Here is a 22,203-nt window from a genome sequence, read left to right as displayed (position 1 = left end):
CACTTTTAATTATAGGCAAGTTAAGGAGCAGTTTATGCAGACATTTCTAGGAAAAAGGAGTGCCAACTTCTGGATCATTGGATCATTGCCACGGAAAGGAGCGGTAACTTCTGAGCGTTGCCACAGCAATGGTAAACTGACATGGCACACTGGTGGGCATGTCTTATGGAAAACTGCTTCCACCGAAGTTCTGTTTTAGCTAGTCCTCGATTTGGTCTAGTGTTTGAGCCCTGCAGGCAGAGTGGAGTCCCACCATTAGGAATAACACTCAAAATCGTAAGGAAATTGAACACTCAAACAAAGGATTCCTGGCAAAGCAGTTTTACTTTTGTACAGAGGGGTGCCTCCTTGGCCAGTCGCCGTGACAGCGCACCTGAACAAAGGGGCATGAGAGTCTTTATTCCTGATGCAAGTTCTGCCCGTGTACCCTTTTTTCTATTGGCTGGATCAGGTCGTACAATCTAAACTAATCCTGATTGGCTAAACATTTGATTTTTTTTTTTTTTTTTTTTTTTTTACATAAGGTGATCATGTAAAAGAAAGTGGAGAGGAAGGGGAAGGGGTGTCTGCAATGAGCTAGAAAGTCCTCTTTCCAAATAAGGAAAGGAATGTGAGCTGGTACTGATAACGCCCGGTACTGTGGCGTGCCTGGACATCTAACAAAGGCAAAAAGGAACAAAAGGAGAAAGCAGAGAGGAGGCGGGGGCGGGTACTAGGAATTAAAGGATAAAAGACTGATCAGATTATTTGAAGAGAGAAACCTCATTATATCCCACACCACCTTGTACCTCAAGCCCAGATCCCTACTCTGGTGCCTGATTTCAGGATGGGTGGCTCTAGCATGATAGGACCTCCCACATTCTGGAACCCCCTGCTGCCTATAAGGTCCCCCTGCCACAGTGAACAAGGAGTGAAGTCGGGGAGTCGGACAGGAGCAGGTCAGGGACCCTAAGCGAGACCAGGAGACTTGGAGGATATGGGGCAGGGGTGTGGCCTGATCAACCTAGGTCTTAATAGGCTGCTGCGCTGAAACTAGATCACGGGGACAAGGGCAGAAACAACGGCAATAATCCAGGCAAGAGGTGGTGATGACAGACTGGGGGAGAGCAGCAGAGGTGGAAAAAAATGGGTCGATTCTGGATAAATCATGAAGGTTGGCCAGGCACGGTGGCTCACGCCTGTCATCCCAGTACTTTGGGAGGCCAAGGCGGGTGGATCCCCTGAGGTCAGGAGTTTGAGACTAGCCTGGACAACATGATGAAACTCCCATCTCTACTAAAAATAACAAAAATTATCCAGGTGTGGTGGTGGGCGCCTGTAATCCCAGCAACTAGGGAGGCTGAGGCAGGAGAATCACTTAAACCCGGGAGCCGGAGGTTGCAGTGAGCGGAGATAGCGACAATGCACTCCAGCCTGGGTGACAGAGTGAGACTCCAGCTCAAAAAAGAAAAAAAAAAGAAGAAGAAGAAGATCTTTGAATCCTCCTACGGCAGGTGGGCTGCTACTTTGAGATGTCTCACCTTTTTAGGTGAAACCAATGTGTAACTTCCATGTATTGACTGACAGCTTTGACTGTAACTTCCCTCTCCTTGTTTGGAGCCCTGCAATGAACACCTTCTTCTCTCCCACTGCAAACCGTGGTGTGGATGTTTAGTGTTACTGTGCTGGGTGAGAGGACTTCAATTTGGTTTGGTAACAAGACAAGCTCAGAGAAGGATGTGGTGGGCAGTGGGTGGTGGTGGACAGTGGATCTTCACTTCCTCTTCCTGTTTCCTGAAACGTCTCCCCATAGGCCCCTGTGGTCTTCTTCCAGCTTTGTTCCCTCCCACCTCTTCATTCCAGCCTTCCCATCTCCGTTGATGGCAATTCCACTCTTCTGGTGTCTCAGGCCAAACCTCAGGGAGACCCTGGACCTCTCTCATGTTTTCTCAAACCTCACCTTCAATCTAGTGACACATCCTACTGGCAACCTTCACTATTTTCTTATTTTTTATTTTTTTAATTTTTTTGAGACAGACTCTTGCTCTGTTGCCCAGGCTGGAGAGCAATGTGGGGCAGTCTCGGCTCACTGCAACCTCCACCTCCCAGGTTCAAGCAATTCTTGGGATTAAAGGCACGCGCCACCACGCCCAGCTATTTTTTGTATTTTTAGTAGAGACGGGGTTTTCCCATGTTGGCCAGGCTGGTCTTGAACTCCTGACCTCAGGTGATCTGCTCACCTCAGCCTCCCAAAGTGCTGTGATTACAGGCGTGAGCCACCACGCCCCACCAGGCATGGACTTTGAGGGTGGGTCGTGGAGGACCTGTCCTCCTGGCTCCAGGTCCACTGGAAAGCCCTCCCTGAAGATGCAATAGAGCAGAGGCCCTGTTAGGGGCCTGGTGGGCACCTTCCCTCTCCAGGCATGGGAATAAAGGAAACTCTTGAGTTCCTTCAAGGGGAAGTCCAGGTGCCTGACTAGTCCTGAGCAGCAAATGGCCACCTTGATAACCAAGAAGGTAATAGTAGCTTAAAACAATAGCCAAGGAAGCTAGAGTCACAAGATGTTTAGTTCCTGATGGAAAGTGAAGACGTCCTTGAGCTGTTCAGAAACCTGGGCTCCTGCCAAACGGACCTGCTGGCAGGTCGACCTCAGATAAGGGGGAACTGAGCACTGAACTCTGACAGTGCTTTGTTCTAAATTTCTTCCTGAGGGTCCTGGAGGGGGTCATACGCACAGGCCAGAGCTAACATTCTTTTCTACTCTCCCCAATTTTCTTTTTTGTTGTTGTTGCTGAGATGGAGTCTCGCTCTGTCACCCCGGCTGGAGTGCGGTGGCACGATCTCAGCTCACTGCAACCTCCGCCTCCTGGGTTCAAGTGATTCTCCTGCCTCAGCCTCCCCATTAGCTAGGATTCCGCCCAGCTAATTTTTGTATTTTTTGTAGTAGAGACAGGGTTTTGCCACATTGGCTAGGCTGGTCTTGAACTCCTGATCTCAAGTGATCTGCCTGCCTCGGCCTCCCAAAGTGCTGGGATTACAGGCATGAGCCACCATGTCAGGCCCTGTCCACAATTTTTTAGACAAAGCCTTGCCTCCTTAACCGATCACAAATAGAAAATCTTCGACTCCTGCTCGGCGAGCTGGCTCACGACTGTAATTCCGGCACTTTGGGAGGCCAAGGCAGGTGGATCACCTGAGGTTAGGAGTTCAAGACCAGCCTGGCCAACAGGCGAAACCCCATCTCTACTAGAAATACAAAACTTAGCCGGGTGTGGCAGCATGCACCTGTAATTCCAGCTACTCGGGAGACTGAGGCAGGAGAATCACTTGAACCCAGGAGGCAGAGGTTGCAGGAAGCCAAGATCACACCGCTGCACTCCTGCCTGGGTGATAGAGTGAGACTCCATCTAAAAAAAAAAATTCCATGCCTGCCAGCACATTTCTCAAAGTGGAAACTCCATGTGTGGAATCCTCCTGGTCTCTGTCCCCTGCATCCTTTCCCTGGGCTGCATCCTTTTCCTCCTTTCCCCTCAGGGAGGAGCTCAGAGCTGACTTCTCACTGCCAGCAGATGACGCAGCCCTGGATTTGTCCCCTAAAAGGCGCAGTTGACATCTGGCCCCGCTGCCTTCTCCTTGATGGGGCTCTGACTGTGGCACAGCACCTCTCAGCCCTCAACCTGCTCAGTCATTCTGCACAAAGTTTACTTCTCCCAGTAAAGCCAGAATTCCTCTCACTTCAGAAATAAAATGTGTACATCTGCTGGTGGCCTCACATCCCTTCTCTGCGTTCTCAGCATGAGACTCAGGCTTTTTATAATTCATCAAAAAGGCCGCACATAATGAGCTCGGTTCTTACTCTGTAGCTGGGGTGGCAGCTCACCTCTTAAGAACCCCGCACACGGCCAAGGCCCCTTAGATCTTGTCCTAAAGCTGGGGATGAGTCACCTGTGAGTCAGGCAGCAGGCTGAGCCAGCACCACTCTCTGGAGGCCTCCTTCCCTTCCAGAGGACCAGCCCTGTGCAAGAGTCCAGGCTGGGGGCTTCTCTGCCTTCCCTCATTCATTCATTGAACAAGAGTTTATTGGCCGGGCGCAGTGGCTCATGCCTGTAATCCCAGCACTTTGGGAGGCCAAGGCAGGCAGATCACCTGAGGTCAGGAGTTGAGACCAGCCTGGCCAACCACGAAACAATGTCTCTACTAAAAATACAATAACAAGCCGGTTATGGTGGTGGGCACCTACAATCCCAACTAGTTGGGAGGCTGAGGCAGGAGAATCGCTTGAACTCGGGAGGCAGAGGTCTCAGTGAGCCGAGATTGCACCACTGCACTCCAGGCTGGGCGACGGAACGAGACTCCGTCAAAAATAAATAAATAAATAAATAAATAAATAAATAAATAAATAAATAAAGGGCGGGGGAGCTAGGTGCGGTGGCTCATGCCTGTAATCCCAGCACTTTGGGAGTCTGAGGTGGGCAGATCATGAGGTCAGGAGATTGAGACCATCCTGGTTAACACGGTGAAACCCCATCTCTATTAAAAATACAAAAAATTAGCCGGGCGTGGTGGTGGGCACTTGTAGTCCCAGCTACTCAGGAGGCTGAGGCAGGAGAATGGCATGAACCCGGAAGGTGGAGCTTGCAGTGAGCCGAGATTGTACCACTGCACTCCAGCGTGGGCGACAGAGCGAGACTCCATCTCAAAAAAAAAAAAAAAAAAAGAAAGAAAAAAAGAAAAAGTCAGCCCAGGGAAAGGATGCAGGGGGCAGAGACTAGGAGGATTCCACACGTGGAGTTTCCAGTTGTCCCCTCCTTTGGAGTCACGGCTAGGATTCCCAACAATGATGTGTGACAATGTGCACAGAGTATTGCTAACCAGGGCAGCTCACCTGAGCCTTGGTGTCCAGCTTTTACTGGGGCTTGGTCATATAGACATGGCTGACACCCCATGTAGCTGACAATGTCCAGCCCCTCTGGAGGTCAAGCTGATGTCGTGTAGCCCAAAGCCTCCACCATAAGTCATGTAGTTAGGTTTCATGGCCCGTGGCTGGGACTACAAGCGTGTGCCACCACCACGCCTGGCTGCCTCTTCTAGCTTCTAGTGACTGCTGGCAAATCCTTGGTGTTCCTTGGCTTATTGACCCATTGCTCCAATCCCTGTCTCTCTTGTCACATGGCTTTGTTCTCTGTGCATGTCAATGTTCTCTCCTCTTCTTCTAAGGACACCTGTCATTGGTCTTAGAGTCTTCCCTAAATCCAAGATAATTTCACCTTGAGATTCTTAACTAATTGATATAGGTTGCACAGACCCTTGATATAGGTTGGATGTTTGTCACCTCCAAATCTCATGTTGAAACATGATTCCCAGTGTTGAAGGTGGGGGCTGGTGGGAGGTGTTTGGGTGGCGGGAGTGGGTTCCTCATGAATGGCCTGGTGCCCACCCCCTGGTCATGAGTGAATTCTTGCTCTATTAGTTACTGTGAGGTCTGATTGGTAAAAAGAGCCTGGAGCCTCCTCCTCACTCTCTTGCTCCCTCTCTCGCCATGTGACCTGGCTGCTCCCACTTTGCCTTCCGCCATGATTGGAGGCTTCCTGAGGTTCTTGTGAGAAGCAGACGCCAGTGCTGTGCTTGCACCACCCACAGAACCGTGAGCCAAATGAACTTCTTTTCTTCATAAATGATCCAGCTCAAGTATTCCCATATAGCAACACAAAATGGACTAATACAGGCCAGGCACAGTGACTCACGCCTGTAATCCCAGCACTTTGGGAGGCCGAGGCAGGTGGACCATGAGGTCAGGAGTTCAAGACCAGCCTGGACAAGATGGTGAAACCCCATCTCTATTAAAAATACAAAAAAATTAACCGGGCATGGTCGGGGTGCCTGTAGTCCCAGCTACTCAGGAGGCTAGGCAGGGAATTGCTTGAACCCAGGAGGCGGAGGTTGCAGTAAGCCAAGATGGTGCCACTGCACTCCAGCCTGGGCAACAGAGGAAGACTCCGTCTCAAAAAAAAAGGACTAATACAACCCTTTTTCCAAATAAAGTTACATATTCTGAGGTCTGGATGAACATAAACTTTTGAGAAGGACACTATTTAACCCATTATATAGGTGATTCCCCGAATAAAATCCCTCTTGACTTCTGATTCCGGTGGACCTGAACTAACACAACCCAGTGGCCCATGGAACCAGTGGGCCAGGTTCCATGCTAGGCACTGAAGCTACAGAGGGGGAGTACCCAGTCATGGCCCCTGCCCCCACAGGAGAGAAGACGTGGGAGTCAGGCAGGTGCTAAGGGCCAGATCTGGGAGGGAGGGAGGGAGGCAGGGAGGAAGGGAGGTGTGCTCCCCTTCACCCAGCTTCCCTGCCTCCCAGCAAGGGGCTCTGGTCCCACCGCTCTTTGGAGCCAGGCCCTGGCTTCCAGGGTGTACGTGCTCAGGAGCCTGTCGTGTTGATGAAAATACCACAGAGACGTCTGCAGGGTTCTTCCTCTTGCTGCTTCTCCTGTGCCCGAAATAAATGAAAAAGAGATGTTCCTGGCAGGGTCTGCGGAGAAGCTTCATGGCAGGAATGAAAATTGGCCGCAGCATCCAAGAAATCCTCGAACGGCAAAGGGATTTCTAGGACAACACACCTCTAGGAACAGAGGATGTCGGTGGTGAGAGCTGGAGGGGGAGGCAGGCCCGCCGCCCCAGGTGTCTGCGTGTCTGCGGTCGCATCGTGGTGTGCACACCTACACAGGTATGCGTACCTGCTGGCCGCGTGCAAACGCGGGGGCGAGTTTGGGGAACCCAGTTGAAATCACAGCACAGACTTTCTCCCACCGTCGGCCCATCTGCCAGCCTCTTCCATCACCCTCAGGCCCACTGGCCATCTGGGGTCACCTTGTCCTGCCACATTGCAACAACATTGGGCTTGGTGCCTGTTGGCTCCCCGGGGATTCTCTGCAGGCTGACACGGCTCCAGGCCCGTCTGGCACTCAGTTCTGGCTCTCGCTGAATTCTCCATCTGCCCTGCTACGGGGAGTGCCCTGTGCCAGCCGTCCTTCTCGGCCAGACGTCACATCCACAGAGCTTCAGGGACTCAACACTGCCTGTAGGCGGCTTTTTCCAGGCTCCAGCACAGCCTTGGACACCTTTAAGCTGAAATAAGGCCACCTGGCCCTGGACGTCCCTCAGCCAATCCCACCTCTGAGAACTGTCCCTGACCCCTTCTCCTACCCGCTCAGGACCTGGTCTTAAGACTCCACTTTTCATCAGAATGGTCCATCAGGGGGTTGCTAACCGCCCCCTCACTCCCCACCCCCACCTCTAATGGAATCTGCCCCATCAGCCAGGACTGTGCCCTCTTTCAGCCCTACTCCAGGTGGCCCTCGACTGCCTCCCCCAAGACACTGGATCCCTCCATCCTTCCAGAAACAACCCAGAGGGTCTGGCATAATGGCTCATGCCTATAATCTCAGTGCTTTGGGAGGCCAAGGCAGAAGGATCATTTGAAGCCTAGAGTTCAAGACCAGCCTGGGCAACACAGCGAGACCTCCCCCCCGGACCCATCTCTACAAAAACTAAAAATAAATGTAGCCAGACATGGTTGCATGCACCTGTAGTCCTAGCTACGTGGAAGGCTGAGGCAGGAGGATCCCTTGAGGCTTGGAGGTTGAGGCTGTCGTGAGTTCCTATCTCTAAAACACACACACACACAGATACACACAAGCTGGAGAGACCTGCTGGTGTTTGCCTGTGTGCAAGCTCTGACCTTGAGTCGCAGTGGTGGAAATCCAGGAATCGATGAGCTGGGCATGCTGATCTGAAACTTCTGATTTTACAGAGGGGAAACTGAGGTCAGAAAGAGAATCAGCTTGCCTAAGCCATGTCGTGGTCCTGGGGAAAAGGAGCTCAGGTCTCCTAAGGTCTTCATTCCAGCCCTTGGCTGCAGGCCCTCTCAGGCACAGAGCCATGATGCGAGAGGAGTCCTTAACACCCCAGCATCCTCCACAGACAGCTTTCTGTTACAACTAGGGTTACAGGCAGGGCCTGTTGCCTCCCCTGCCTCCCTCTCCTCCTTTCCAGGAGTACCAGACCTTGGTGAGCAGACCTTAGCACCTTTTTTCTCTTAGAGACAGGGTCTTACTGTGTAGCCCAGGCTGCAGTGCAGTGGTGCGATCATAGCTCACTACAGCCTGGAACTCCTGAACTCAAGCGATCCTCCCGCCTCAGCCTCCCGAGTAGGTGGGACTGCAGGTGCATGCCACTACACTCGGCCCTTTTTTTTTTTTTTAGATGGAGTCTCGCTGTGTCACCAGGCTGGAGTACAGTGGCACAACGCTCTCGGCTCACTGCAACCTCTGCCTCCCGGGTTCAAGTGGTTCTCCTGCCTCGGCCTCCTGAGTAGATGGGATTACAGGCATGGTCCACCATACCCAGCTAATGTTTGTATTTTTGATAGACTGAGTTTCACCATGTTGGTCAGGATGGTCTCGATCTCTTGACCTCGTGATCCACCCTCCTCGGCCTTCCAAAGTGCTCAGATTACAGGTGTGAGCCACCGCACCCATCCTCGGCTTATTTTTAAACTTTTTGTAGACGTGGGGTCTGACTTGAAGCGATCCTGCTACCTCAGCCTCTGAAAGTGCTGGGATTACAGGCATGAGCCACCGTGCCCGGCCAGACCCTAGCATCTTTCTGTCTGTCCTCTTCACTACAGCCCTCTAAGTACCTGATGTCCCCATCTTCCTCCCCTTCGAGGGAGGACATCTTTGCTAAAAGATACAGACTGTAACAGGCTGAACGTTTGTGTCCAGATATTCAGTATGTTGAATTCATATGTTGAAACCCAACCCCTAGTGTGGGCTGTATTCGGAGATGAGACCTATGAGGAGGTAATTCAGGTAAATGAGGTCATGAGTGAGGGGTCCTGATCTGACCTGATCTGATGGGATTGGTGTCCTTATAAAAGGAAGAGGACACCAGGGTGCCTCTGCACCAGGCACCAAGGAAAATCATGTGAGGACATATCGAGAAGCGGCCCTTGAGCTTGGGAAGTTGAGGCTGCAGTAAGCTGTGGTTGTGCCTCTGCACTCCAGCCTGGGCGACAGAGCAAGACCCTGTCTCTTAAAAGAAGGGAGAAAGGGGAGGGGAGGAGAGAGGAAAGACAGGGAGGGGAGGGGAAAGGAGGGGAGGGGAGGGAAGGGGAGGGGGGAGGGGAGAGGACGGGAGGGAAGGAAAGGGGTGTAGGGGAAGGGAAAGAAAAATCAACACTAGCAGGGCTGGGCTCCGTGGCTCACACCTGTGATTCCATCACTTTGCGGGGGCCAAGGTAGGTGGATCACTTGAGGTCAGGAGTTCAAGACCAGCCTGGCCAACATGGCAAACCCCATTTCTACTAAAAATACAAAAATTAGCCAGGCGCAGTGGCGTATGCCTGTAATCCCAGCTACTCGGGAAGCTGAGGCAGGAAAATCGCTTGAACCTGGGAGGCGGAGGTTGCAGTAAGCCGAGATTGCACCACTACACTCTAGCCTGGGCAACAAGAGCAAGACCCCGTCTCAAAAAAAAAAAGAAAAAAGAAATCAGTCTTAGCAGATCCTTGATCTTGGGCATCCAGCCTCCAGAACTCTGAGAAGTTAAGTGTTTGCCTGTTTTTTTTATTTTTTTGAGATGGAGTCTTGCTCTGTCGCCCAGGTTGGAGTGCAGTGGCGCGATCCTGGCTCACTGCAACCTCCGCCTCCCAGGTTCAAGCAATTCTCCTGCCTCAGCCTCCCGTGTAGCTGGGATTGCAGGTGCCCACCACTACATCCAGCTGATTTTTGTATTTTTAGTAGAGACGGGGTTTCCCTGTGTTGGCCAGGCTGGTCTCGAACTTCTGAACTTGTGATCTGCCCGCCTCAGCCTCCCAAAGTGCTGGGATTACAAGCGTGAGCCACTGCACCCGGCCAAGTGTTTGCCTTTTAAGCTGCCCAGTCTATGGTATTTTGTTACGGCAGCTCCTGCACACTAAGACAAGGACTGAAACATTTACAGATTCAATGATATCAAGTCTGGGAGATGCTGCGAAATCGCACAGGTGAGGAAGTGGGCAGGGTTAGCAAGAAACAGGATTGGCCACAAGCTGAAAATTGGCCGGGCAAGTTGACTCACACGTATAATCCCAACGCTTTGGGAGGCTGAGTCGGGCAGATCACTTGCAGTCAGGAGTTTGAGACCAGCCTAGCCAACATGGTGAAACCCCATCTCTACTAAAAATACAAAAATCAGCCAGGCATGGTGGCGCGCACCTGTAATCCTAGCTACTCGGGAGACTAAGGCAGAAGAATCACTTGAACCCAGGAGGCAGAGGTTGCAGTGAGCCGAGATCATGCCATTGCACTCCAGCCTGGATGACAGAGCAAGACTCCATCTCAAAAAAACAAACAAAAGCCAAAAACAAGCTGAAAATGCTGGTGAGTGATGAGGTCACGTGGGAGGAGGCCTCTATTTTCCCTCCACGTTTGTATGTTTGAAATGTTCTCTACTAGAAGGTTTGTAAAAATAGTATAGTGGAGTGGGTCATGAAATCACTTTTTTGGGGTCAGAACCAATATCTTCTTAAATGAGATAGAATAAAATAGAACCGTCTAAGTCAGGTGTGGTGACTCATCCCAGAACTTTGGGAGGCCAAGGTAGGAGGACCATTTGAGGCCAGAAGTTGGAGACCCTTCTGGGCAACATAGCAAGACCCCCATCTCTACAAATAATTTTAAAGATTAGTTGATCATGGTGGCATGCGCCTATAGTCCCAGCTACTCAGGAGGCTGAGGTAGGAGGATGACTTAAGCCCAGGAGGTTGGGGCTGCAGTGAGCTATGATCACACCACTGCACTCCAGCCTGGGCCACATAGTGAGATCCCATCTATAAATTTAAAAAAAAAAAAAAAAAAACAGTCTAGAATAGAACACACCAGGATTCATTCCATGTGATAATGTAAGCAATACTTTATAAACTTTTTTTTTTTTTTTTTTTGAGATGGAGTCTCACTATGTCGCCCAGGCTGGAGTACAGTGGCCGGATCTCAGCTCACTGCAAACTCTGCCTCCCGGGTTTACGCCATTCTCCTGCCTCAGCCTCCTGAGTAGCTGGGACTACAGGCGCCCGCCACCTCGCCCGGCTAGTTTTTGTATTTTTTAGTAGAGATGGGGTTTCACCGTGTTAGCCAGGATGGTCTCAATCTCCTGACCTCGTGATCCACCCATCTCGGCCTCCCAAAGTGCTGGGATTACAGGCTTGAGCCACTGCACCTGGCCACTTTGTAAACTTTTTTCAGGCGTGGGTGGGGAGGTAATGTGCTGAATGTAAAATGTACTTCTTACTGTATGATCCAAAGAGCTGGAAAAATCACTTCTTGTAGTTGGTGTGACCGTGGCCTTCGGAGCCAGGTTGCCTGACTCTAGTTCTGTCGATTATTGGGTGTGTGACCTTGAACAAGTTGCTAAAACGCTCTGTGCCTCAGCTCCTTCACCTTTAAAATGCCGTTAATAATCCTACCCTCATTACAGGATTGATTTGGGGGTGAAATAAGCTAATGGACGTCAAGTGTTCTAAACATTGCTCCTAGCACATTCTAAGTGCTCCATAAATAGCAGCTATCACTATGGTGTTGGGAATTTGCTGGCCTGAAAAGGGAGGAAGAAGAGAAAGAAGAGAAAGGCAACGCTCAACCACAAAGAGCACTGTGGGGTCCCAGGCAGTGTTGCACTTCATTCATTCATGAACATTCACTCATTCACATTCATTCATTCATTCACATTCATTCATTCACATTCATTCACTCATCATGATTATTCATTTCTTCATGGATATTCATATGATCGTTCATGAATATGTGTTCCTTCATGAATATTCATCTGTTCATTCATGGCTATTCACTCATTCATTCATTCATTCAATAAGTCTTCTATAATGCCCACTATGTACTCCTCCCAAAACACTGGAGACATCATGATAAACAAGATGGCCTTGGTCTGTGCCCTCACGGAGCTCACCCTCTACCTGGGAAGATAAATTAAACAGTTTATCATAATAAACATGTAATTATTGGAATGGGGAACCACAGAGGCAAGCTGGGCCATCCCCTAACAGCTAATTAATGTTTGCGACTCAGCCAAGAGAAAGACTAGGGCGAGGTTCGGATGTTTCGGGCAGAGGCGAGAGGGCCGCGATGGGTGTGGGGAATGTCAGAAGCTCAGTATGACAAGGCCTGCTCTCTCCAGTAGGAGGCGCCACTGACCAGATACGGCTATTTAAGCTGATTTTCATTTTTTTTCATTTCTTTCTTTTTTTTCAGAGGCAGGATCTTGTTCTGTTGCCCAGGCTAGAGTGCAGTGGTGCAATCCCCACTCACTGTGGCCTCAACTTCCTGGGCTCAAACAATCCTCCTGCCTCAGCCTCCCGAATAGCTGGGACTACAGGTGCACGCCACCACACCCAGCTAGCTTGTTTTTGTTTTAGTTGTTGTTTTGTAGAGACAGGTATCGCCGTGTTCCCCAGGCTGGTCTCAAAGTCCTAGGCTTAGGCTATCCTCCCACCTAGGCCAGGACTTTAGGCTATCCTCCCACCTAGGCCTCACAAAGTGCCGGGATTAAAGGCAGGAGTCACCATACCCAGCCTAAATTTAAGTCAATGAAAAGCAAACAGAATTAAAAATTCGGTTGCTCGGTGCTCAAAAGTCACAGTGCATTGTGCAAGGCAAGCACAGAATGCTTTCATCATCGAGGAAAGGTGAGCGTGGTCAGTGCTGGTCAAGACGCCTAGCTGTGCCATCCCAATGCCACAGCCATGAGTCACAGGCGGCTGCTGGGCACTTGAAATATCGCTAGTGCCACCGCGGAGCTGAATTTTAAATCTTATTTTATTTTAATTAGTTAAAATTAAAATTTGAACACGGATCTTTAATTCAGGCACTGGAAGACTTTTAATTATGTTTGGTACAACTCAGATATATATATATATCTATTTTTCAAACTGTACATTTTACAAAATCTAAACACAGATCATATTGAAATGCTCTATAAAAGGAAAGTAGGCACACCAGACGGTGAAGACGTAGAACGAAGAAAAAGAAGGTAAACTATGTTATTATGAAATGTTATATTGATTGCATAGTGAGATGATAATATTTTAGAAGGAGTGTACTAAAAAATATATATATATAATATATATATAAAATATATATTTATATATATATAAAATTAAAATGTGGTGCCTGGCGTGGTGGCTCATGCCTGTAATCCCAGCACTTTGGGAGGCCAAGGCAGGCAGATCACTTGAGGTCAGGAGGTCGAGACCAGCTTGGCCAACATGGTGAAAGTCCGTCTCTACTACTAAAAATACAAAAATTAGCTGAGTATGATGATTCATGCCCATAATCCCAGCTTCTCAGGAGACTGAGGCAGGAGAATTGCTAGAGCCCAGGAGGTGGAGGTTGCAGTGAGCAGACATCACACCACTGCACTCCAGACTGGGCAACAGAGTGAGGCTCCATCTCAAAAAAAAAAAAAAAAAATACATATGTGGCTCACATTATATTTCTATGGAACAGTATGGGGTTAGGTCTTAGATGGGGAGGAAGGGGGCAGAAAGGGAGCTGGAGAGGTCTGGAATTCTCATAAGCTCAATGGGGAGCTTGAACTTCTTCCTGGGTAATGGGGAGCCACGGCAGGTGTTGGAGCACGGCAATGACAGGGTCAGACACTTATGCCTGGAAAGTATTTATGCCTGGATACTTATGCCTGGAAAGTCAGATACATACGCCTCTGGCAGCTTTGGGGAGGATGGAGGGAGGAGGGAAGCCAGTTGGGAAACCATTGTCATCAAGCTCACCAGACATGAGAGGGGCTTGGGTTAGGATGGTGGCCCCATCAGCCTCATCCTCATTATTATTAGAGACAGGGTCTTACTCTGTTGTCAGGCTGAAGTACAGTGGTGCGACCACAGCTCACTGTAGCCCCCAACTCCTGGGTTCAAGCAGTCCTCCTGCCTCAGCCTCAAGTAGCTGGCACTACAGGTGCCAGGGATGGAGAAAGCTGCCTGGCTCTCTTTTAAGGAAATTTCATAGAAATTTCACCCAAAATTTCTGCTTTAATCTCATCAGCCACCCCAGCCATATGGGGGGCTGGAAAATACAGTTTAGTTGGCTCCATGGCTCTCCGGGACAAAATTAGGACCCCGTCCTAGGGAGAGTGAACAATGAGTAAGCTCAGGGACGGCACAGTGGGTTCTGGGTAGGTGGCTCTGAGTCTTGGAGGGGCCCACAGCCATGACATGCACGGGTGCCACCTCAGAGGGCTGCGCTGTGGAGGTGAGAGGTGGCCGCAGCTCTCCTGAGCTGCTTACTGGCAAGGTGACCTCCTATCCTTCAGAGACAAGCGACACAGCAGGGTTCCCAGCACTGAGCCTTGAGATACATCATTAGAGAGGAAGTCAGGAAAAAGGAGGGAAACCCTGGCTAGTGGGCAGAAGGGAAACCAGGAGAACACAGGGTTTTGGGGGGAAGGGCTGGGGCCCAGGACCTAGCACCCCTCCAAGCTTCAGGCAGGATGAGGCTGGAAGCTGCCTAGGACCAGCCTGGGCAGCATAGCAAGACCCCTGTCTCTACAAAAAAAAATTTTGTAGAGATCACCCCCTGGCTCACAGGAGGTGATCAACACGTATTTATTTTCTTTTCATTTTTCTTTTTCTTTTTCTTTCTTTCTTTTTTTGTTTTGTTTTGTTTTGCTTTGTTTTGATAGGGAGTCTCACTCTGTTGCCAGACTGGAATGCAATGGCCCTATCCCAGCTCAATGCAACCTCTGTCTCCTGGGTTCAAGTGTTTCTCCCGCCTCAACCTCCTGAGTAACTAGGATTACAGGCGTGCGCCACCACACCCAGCTAATTTTTGTATTTTTAGTAGAGATGGGTTTCACCATATTGGCCAGGCCAGTCTCAAACTCCTGACCTCAAGTAATCCACCTGCCTCGGCCTCCCAAAGTGCTGGGATTACAGGCGTGAGCCATTGCGAGCAGCCTGTTTCTTGAATAAGGTGGATTTGACCATGTGAACATTCTCAATATCTTTGTTAAGAGCAACTTCGAGGAGACAGGAGAGAGGAGGCCGGGTCCCCTTGAGCAGTGGGCAGACAGGAAGGAGTCATTCTCTCCAGAATTTTGACTGGGGAGGTGAGGGGAAGTGGAGAGAGGAACGGTGCCCTACTCAGCTCTGAATTTCAGCACCCAACATCATCATCATCATTATTATTAAAGACAGGGTCTCACTGTGTCATCCAGGCTGGAGTACAGTGGTGCGATCATAGCTCACTGTAGCCTCCAACTCCTGGGCTCAAGTGGTCCTCCTGCCTCAGCCTCCCAAGTAGCTGGCACTACAGGTGTGTGTCATCATGCCTGGCTAATTTTTCTTTAAATTTTTTATAGAGACGAGGGTCTCACTATATTGCCCAGGCTGGTCTTAAACTCCTGGGATCAAGCGATCCTCCTGCCTCAGCTTCCCAAAGTGCTGGGATAACAGGCACCACGTGCCTGGCCCTTATCACCAGCATCAGCATCACCATCATCATCATCATCATTATTATTATCCCCAACATACAGATGAGAAAACTGAGGCCCAAAGAGGTAGAACGATTGTCCAGATTTGCAGAAGGGACTGGAAGTTTGCATCTGAGCCTGGCCCTCCAGCCACAGCCCAGCCCAGCCCAGCCCAGCTCCACCATCATCCCTACCCCTTCCCCCTCTCCCTCCTTCCCATCATCCTATTTTTCTTTAATAAGCCAGCTCTTTGATAACTGCAGTGTGTTTTTTAGGAACTAAACAAACTGAAACTGCAGGGTATTCTTTTTTTTTTTTTTTTTTTTTAACAAAAGAGCTCATTGAATAAGCAATGGGTTTTTCTGCAACTATTTTTAAAGACGGAGCTGCAGGCTAGGCTGTGAGGAAAATCACAGAGAGTGCTCTCCTCAAGGTCAGGGCATTGAGGGAAAAATCCATTATTGGTGAGGTGCCCCGCGGACAAATATTCCGCCGTCAGAAGACCCAGGCAGTGGAGAAGGCTCCTGGGACAAGTGCTCCTTCCCCGGCTACCCCAGGACACTCAGGACAATGGTGTCCCTCCATCCTCTGCAGTGGCTCTAGACCAGTCCCTTAGGCGGAGAGATTTTGTGATCCTTAAGCCCTGGTCCCCTCATCCCTGGTATCCTCACCAGGACACTGTTGACCACCAACCCCGCCCTCAAGGAGCTCCAAGTTGGGGCCAATATTTCTGGAAACAAAGCATTTTCATGACATCCCCACACCTAATTTCCAACCACTTCCAAGCATTATCTCCGGGGGAAACTGAGACTCAGAGAGGTCAGTGTGGCTGCCTGTGGCTGAGCTGAGGCTCAGACCTGGGGCTCTCTCTGTCCCCATGGTGGTCCCAGTATTATCCACTGCAGGGAGCTGCCTAGTCCAATATAAGTCTATGTTACAGCCAGCCACAGTGGCTCACACCTGTAATCCCAGCACTTTGGGAGGCAGAGGCGAGCGGATCACTTGAGGCCAGGAGGTCAAGACCAGCCTGGCCAACATGGTGAAACCCTGTCTCTACTAAAAATACAAAAATTAGCCAGGTATGGAGGCACATGCCTGTAATCCCAGTTACACAGGAGGCTGAGGCATGGGAATCTCTTGAACCCAGGAGGCAGAGGTTGCAAGGAGCCAAGATCATGCCACTGCACTCCAGCCTGGGCAACAGAACAAGACTCTGTCTCAAAAAAACAAAAAAAAAAAAATAAATAAAGATGTCTGTTCCAGGGACACTGGAAGATTCTTGAACCTGGTGCAAAGGCAAGCCTGAGCTATGCAGCCAACTGATCTTTTTTTTTTTTTTGAGACAGAGTCTTGCTCTGTCTCCCAGACTGAAGTGCAGTGGCACGTTCTTGGCTCACTGCAGCCTCCACCTCCCAGGTTCAAGTGATTATCCTGCCTCAGCCTCCCAAGTAGCTGGTATTACAGGTGCGCGTCACCATGTCTGGCTAATTTTTTGTATTTTTAGTAGAGACGGGGTTTCACCATGTTGGCCAGGCAGGTCTCGAACTCCTGGCCTCAAGTGATCCACCCACCTCGGCCTCCCAAAGTTCTGGGATTACAGGCGTGACACACCCGGCCTCAACTGGATTTTTATTAAGAACTGGGTGGGGACATTTCTCTAGTTTTTATGTGCAAGTAGCCCCAGCTCCCTGGGCTCAGTTTTCTCAACCGTAGATTGGGGCTGACAGCGGCCGTCGGAGTTAATATTTTCTAAGTCCTCCCTATGTGGCACATGGCACAAGATTCCCTAGGTGGGTGCTATGGTTTCCCTCAATTGAGACAAGGAAAATGAGACTCAGAAAAGCTAGCTTATTTCTGTTTATTTCTATCATGCAGCTTTCAAGGATTTGAGCCAGACAGGGTCTTGAACTGTCTTGAGTTGGGCCTTAAACCCTCCTGTTCTTCTGGAGTCTGGGCGCCCCCTGGTGGTCACACCAACCCCTGCGGTTCAGCTCCCATCTTTCTGATCCAATTTTCACCTGGTCACTCTGGGATAAGTGGGCCTCGGGCAGGTCGACAGTCAGAAAACCCAAGCAACACCTGCTGATATGTCCAGGAGGGTGGTGATCCATCCAGCAGCCCAGGACCTCAAATCTCAGCTCTGCAGCCCTCAGCTCTGTGACCTCGGTGAGGTGCTCAGGTAGGAGGAATCACTGAGAGATTAATTTCTGTTTTGTTCTAGATGCATTTTCCCCTTCCTGGTTCCAAGAAGAGATCAAGTCTCCAGGTCTTTGCATGCGGTCATCTTTTGTTTCCTGGCTTTTGTTGTGAATGCTGAACTAGTGGGGGTTGACGCTGGGCTGTGTGGGGAGAGGGTGGCTGGGGGAGTCTAACCCTGTCCGTGTGTTGTCACAGACTTGGGGCTAAAATCATGTGGTTTTGCTCCTTTGCACATGAAAGCATTTTCCCCACCAATTGTGGGGGCCTGTTTCGAGCCTCCGATAGGGCCCGCACATCCCAGGGAACAGGAGGGAAGGCTTCCTGCTAAGTCTCCTGAAACTTGAGCCTAGTCACTAACAACCATCTCTCAAGAGTGTCAAATAAAAATAAACCCAGGCTTAGTAAGGAGAGACTTTTTTCAAAAGGGCTATTGCAAAGGAGGAAAAAGTGCCAGGCATCGTGGCTTATGCTTGTCATTCCAGTAATTTGGGAGGCCAAGACAGGAGGACCCCTCGAGCCCAAGAGTTCAAGACCAGCCTGGGCAACACAGGGCAACCGCATCTCTACAAAAAAAAAAAAGTGTAATTGGCCAGGTGCGGTGGCACACGCCTGTAGTCCTAGCTACATGGAAGGCTGAGGCAAAAGGTTCCCTTGAGCCTAAGAAGTCGAGGTTATAGTGGGCTATGATTGTGCCGCTGCACTCCAGCCTGGTGATAGAGCAAGACCCTGTCTCAAAAAAAAAAAAAATAGGGAGGAAAGCATTTATTGCAAGAGAGACAAGTCTGCAAGCTGCTCAATAGTTGGGCAAAAGGCAAAAAAAAAAAATTGTTTTAATAGAAAGGAATAAACAAAGGCAGAATCGGGGGGACCAGATGCCACTGTCACTCATGCCTGTGAGCCCAGCATTTTGGCAGGCCGAGGCAGGAGGATGACTTGAGGCCAGGAGTTTGAGACCAGCCTGGGCAACATAGTGAGACCCCATCTTGACAGAAAAATTTAAAACTAGCTGGGCGTGGTGGTGCACACCTGTGGTCCCAGCTACTTGGGAGGCTGAGGTGGGAGGATGGCTTGAGCCCAGAAGTTGGGGGCTGCAGTGAGCTATGATCGTGCCACCGCACTCCAGCCCGGGCAACAAAGCTAGATCTTGTCTCAAAAACAAAAACAAAAACAAATCAAACAGGCAACGTGTGAAAGCTGTAGCAAATGAGCTGGAGTGCCGCAGCTGGGATGATAACCCTTAAGCATTTGGACCTGGGGCTCAATGTTATGGGGAATCCATGAGGGTTTTGAGTGGGAGAGTGAGCTGATGCAGCTTACAGTCTGGAAAACAATGCTCCAGTGTATGGCCCAGAGACACAAGCTGTGCTCTCTGCTTGAGAGAAGCAGTTCCTGCTACACACCCCCAGCCTCCCCACAGAACCAAGCCTGCAGCAGCCCAGTGCCAGGTCAAATGCCCTTTGGGGACCTAGGAGTTGAGGACCTGGTTTCAGCAGGACAACCTTGTCTTAAAGGGAAGCCTGTCTTAAAGGGAACCCTTGCTCCCTGAGGCTTCCTCTCAGAAGAGCTTATAGCACCGCCCCCCACCCCCAACACCCAGTGTTTGTTCCTAGGAGCACAAAGGGGCTTTGGGGGCAACTGGAAGAAAACTAAAAGGTGGCAAAGCCCAAACCCTACCAGATCGGGTGTCTGCGCTGGGGACTGTTGGCTGATCACAGTCTCCAAATGTTAACACACACTCTCTTGTGACTAAAATGCACCCAGCATTGGCCGGGCACGGTGGCTCACGCCTGTAATCCCAGCAATTTGGGAGGCCGAGGTGGATGGATCACGAGGTCAGGAGATCAAGACCATCCTGGCTAACACGGTGAAACCCTGTCTCTACTAAAACTACCAAAAATTAGGCAGGCGCGGTGGCGGGTGCCTGTAGCTACTTGGGAGGCTGAGGCAGGAGAATGGCGTGAACCCGGGAGGCGGAGCTTGCAGGGAGCCGAGATCGCGCCACTGCACTCCAGCCTGAGCAACAGAGTGAAAAAACGCACCCAGCCTTGAGCCAGGCACGGTGGTTCATGCCTGTGATCCCAGCACTTTGGGAGGCTGTGGTTGGGGGGATCGTTTGGTTTCAGGAGTTTGAGGCCAGCCTGGGCAGCGCAGTGAGACTCTGTCTCCACAAAAAAATACAAAAATGAGCCTGGTGTGGTGGCTCACACCTGTAATCCCAGCATTTTGGGAGGCTGCGGTGGGGAGATTGCTTAGTTTCAGGAGTTTGAGACCAGCCTGGGTAATACAGAGAGACCCCATCTCTATGAAAATACAAAAATTAGCGGGCATGGTGGTGCGTGCCTATAGTCCCAGCTACTGCAGAGGCTGAGGTGGGAGGACCCCTTGAGCCCATGGGGTCGAGGCTGCAGTGAGGCATGTTGTTGCTACTGCACCCCAGCCTGGCCAACAGAATGAGACTCTGTCTCAGGAAAAGGAAGAAAGGAAGGAAAGTATCCAGCATGCAGATGCCCCCACATATGTACACACACTCATGCACAGTGTGCTGTTTATAGAGAAGAGCAGACACGGGGATAGCAGAAGCAGGAGAAACAGGTGGATTGATCACGCTGTCACGGTGGTGACAGCCCTGGAATCAGCAGCTGTCCAGAGCCGAGGCAGTGGCAGTGATACCAAGTGGTTAGTGCACCCTGGATCCCCAAAGGCCTCCCTGCTCCCCGCAGGGTCCCGTGCAGGGGTCCAGCTGGTGGCCTCTGCTCCTTCCCTCCTTCATCTCCCCACCACAGCCGTGCTCTGGAGCCCTGGGGCATCTGTCCCCATCATCTGATGGAAGGGAGTCGTGGCCGGGTCTTGCACACCTCTGAGCCAGTGTCCCCAATGCCCAGCACAAAACAGGTCAGAAAGATGCCCATAGAGGGAGGAGTTCACTTAGAAACTTCCCGTCCCCAGTGAGAAGCTCAGCTTAGGAGACTATAGGGCAAGGGTTGCTCTGGGTCACACGTAGACCTGGTGAGAAGCTGGAGAATACAGCACAGCCTGGAGAGGGGGGGCAGGGAGCAGGTGGGCAGCTCCCTCAGTCTCTCTTCACACTTCTTCCTACAGAATCTTCCATTCCCAGTCGACGACAGCCCTAGAAGCTGTGTGTGAAGTGATGTCTCGTTGTGGTTTGGATTTGCATTTCCTGAATGACCAATGACATCGTGCATCTTTTCATGGGTTTATTGGCCATTTGTATATTTTCTTTGGCTAGATGTCTATTCAAGTTGTTTGCCCATTTTTTTTAAACTGGGTTATCTTTTAATTGCTGAGTTGTGTGAGTTCACTATGGTCAACAAGCTGGGAAAAAAATGGGCAGGTATCTAGGCTCTGCTGGGTCCCTGGGACAGCGAGCTGTGGGTGCCTCCACAATGTTTTCTGAATGAATGCCTAGAAAAACACACCCTTTCCCTCTTTCTCTCTCTCTCTCTCTCTCTCTCTAAGACACAGGGTCTTGCTCTGCCACTCAGGCTAGAGTGCGGTGGCGTGATCCTAGCTCGCTGCAGCCTCCAACTCCTGGGCTCAAGCAATCCTCCCACCTCAGCTTCCCTAGTAGCTGGGACCACAGGCACCCACCATCATGCCCAGCTAATTTTTTTAATTTTTATTTTTTTGTAGAGATGGGGTCTCGCTGTGCTGCCCAGGCTGGTCTCAAACTCCTGGCCTCAAATGATCCTCCCACTTTGGCCTCTCGAAGCGCTGAGATTACAGCGAGTCCCCTCTTTATCCACATTGTACACATGAAAAAACAAACGCTTGGACAGATTCAGCGGCTGACCCAAGGTCACAGAGCCAGGCTGGAACACAGATCTCCATTTCCTCAACCCACAGTCAAACTATCTTGTGATTGTAGCTGTGGACTTGTGCTGACCTGTGGATGCCTCGGAAAAGCTACTGGGCAAGAAAAAGAAGAGGCAGAACAAAAGTGATCTCCTCTTCTGAAAAGATTTCTCAAGGGCCAGAGTCCCAGAAAAGGCATCTGTCCTGGAAGGGGCTGAAGGTTCTAGAAGTTCGTTGCCAGCTGGGCTGTTTCACTGATCTGTGAGTATGTGTGTGTGCATACAGTGTGCCTGTGTGTTCATGCAGGTGTGCCAGCAGGTGCTGCAATGCCAGGACCCCGCCCGTCCATGCCCCTCTGCCCGCCTTGCCCCACAGCGCACCCGGCAGAGGCTGGGAGGCTGCAGAAAGCATAGCCGGGCAGATACTGCCACCTGCTGGACACACTGGGCACTGCATGCAGATGGCTTGGGGCCTGGCACTTCATCTCCTAGATCTTTTAAGGTCCCTAGAAAGTAGTGTCTTCCATCACCCCTCATTGCCTATGTGGGCCTCTGTAGAAAACACCTACAGGGTGCAATCCCAGCATTTTGAGAGGCTGAGGTGGGCGGATCACTCTGAGCTCAGGAGTTCAAGATAACGTGGTGAAACCGCGTCTCTACGAAA

At 50.5% G+C, this 22,203-nt stretch overlaps 1 protein-coding gene across 1 annotated transcript in view; it reads right to left on the bottom strand.

Annotated features, from left to right (window-relative positions):
* Nucleotides 1-11,211: 11,211 nt before the first annotated feature.
* Nucleotides 11,212-22,203, bottom strand: part of TMEM130 (transmembrane protein 130) — a 37,757-nt gene continuing 26,765 nt past the window's right edge. The window contains exon 10 of the mRNA XM_025380448.1: nucleotides 11,212-11,257. The gene's annotated coding sequence lies outside the window, so the exon portion shown is untranslated. The remainder of the gene's footprint in view (nucleotides 11,258-22,203) is intronic.

Source organism: Theropithecus gelada, chromosome 3 (assembly GCF_003255815.1).
Source record: "Theropithecus gelada isolate Dixy chromosome 3, Tgel_1.0, whole genome shotgun sequence".
NCBI classification, from domain to species: domain Eukaryota; kingdom Metazoa; phylum Chordata; class Mammalia; order Primates; family Cercopithecidae; genus Theropithecus; species Theropithecus gelada.
Note: the sequence above shows the minus strand (reverse complement) of the source record. Positions and strands in the feature narration are given on the sequence as shown.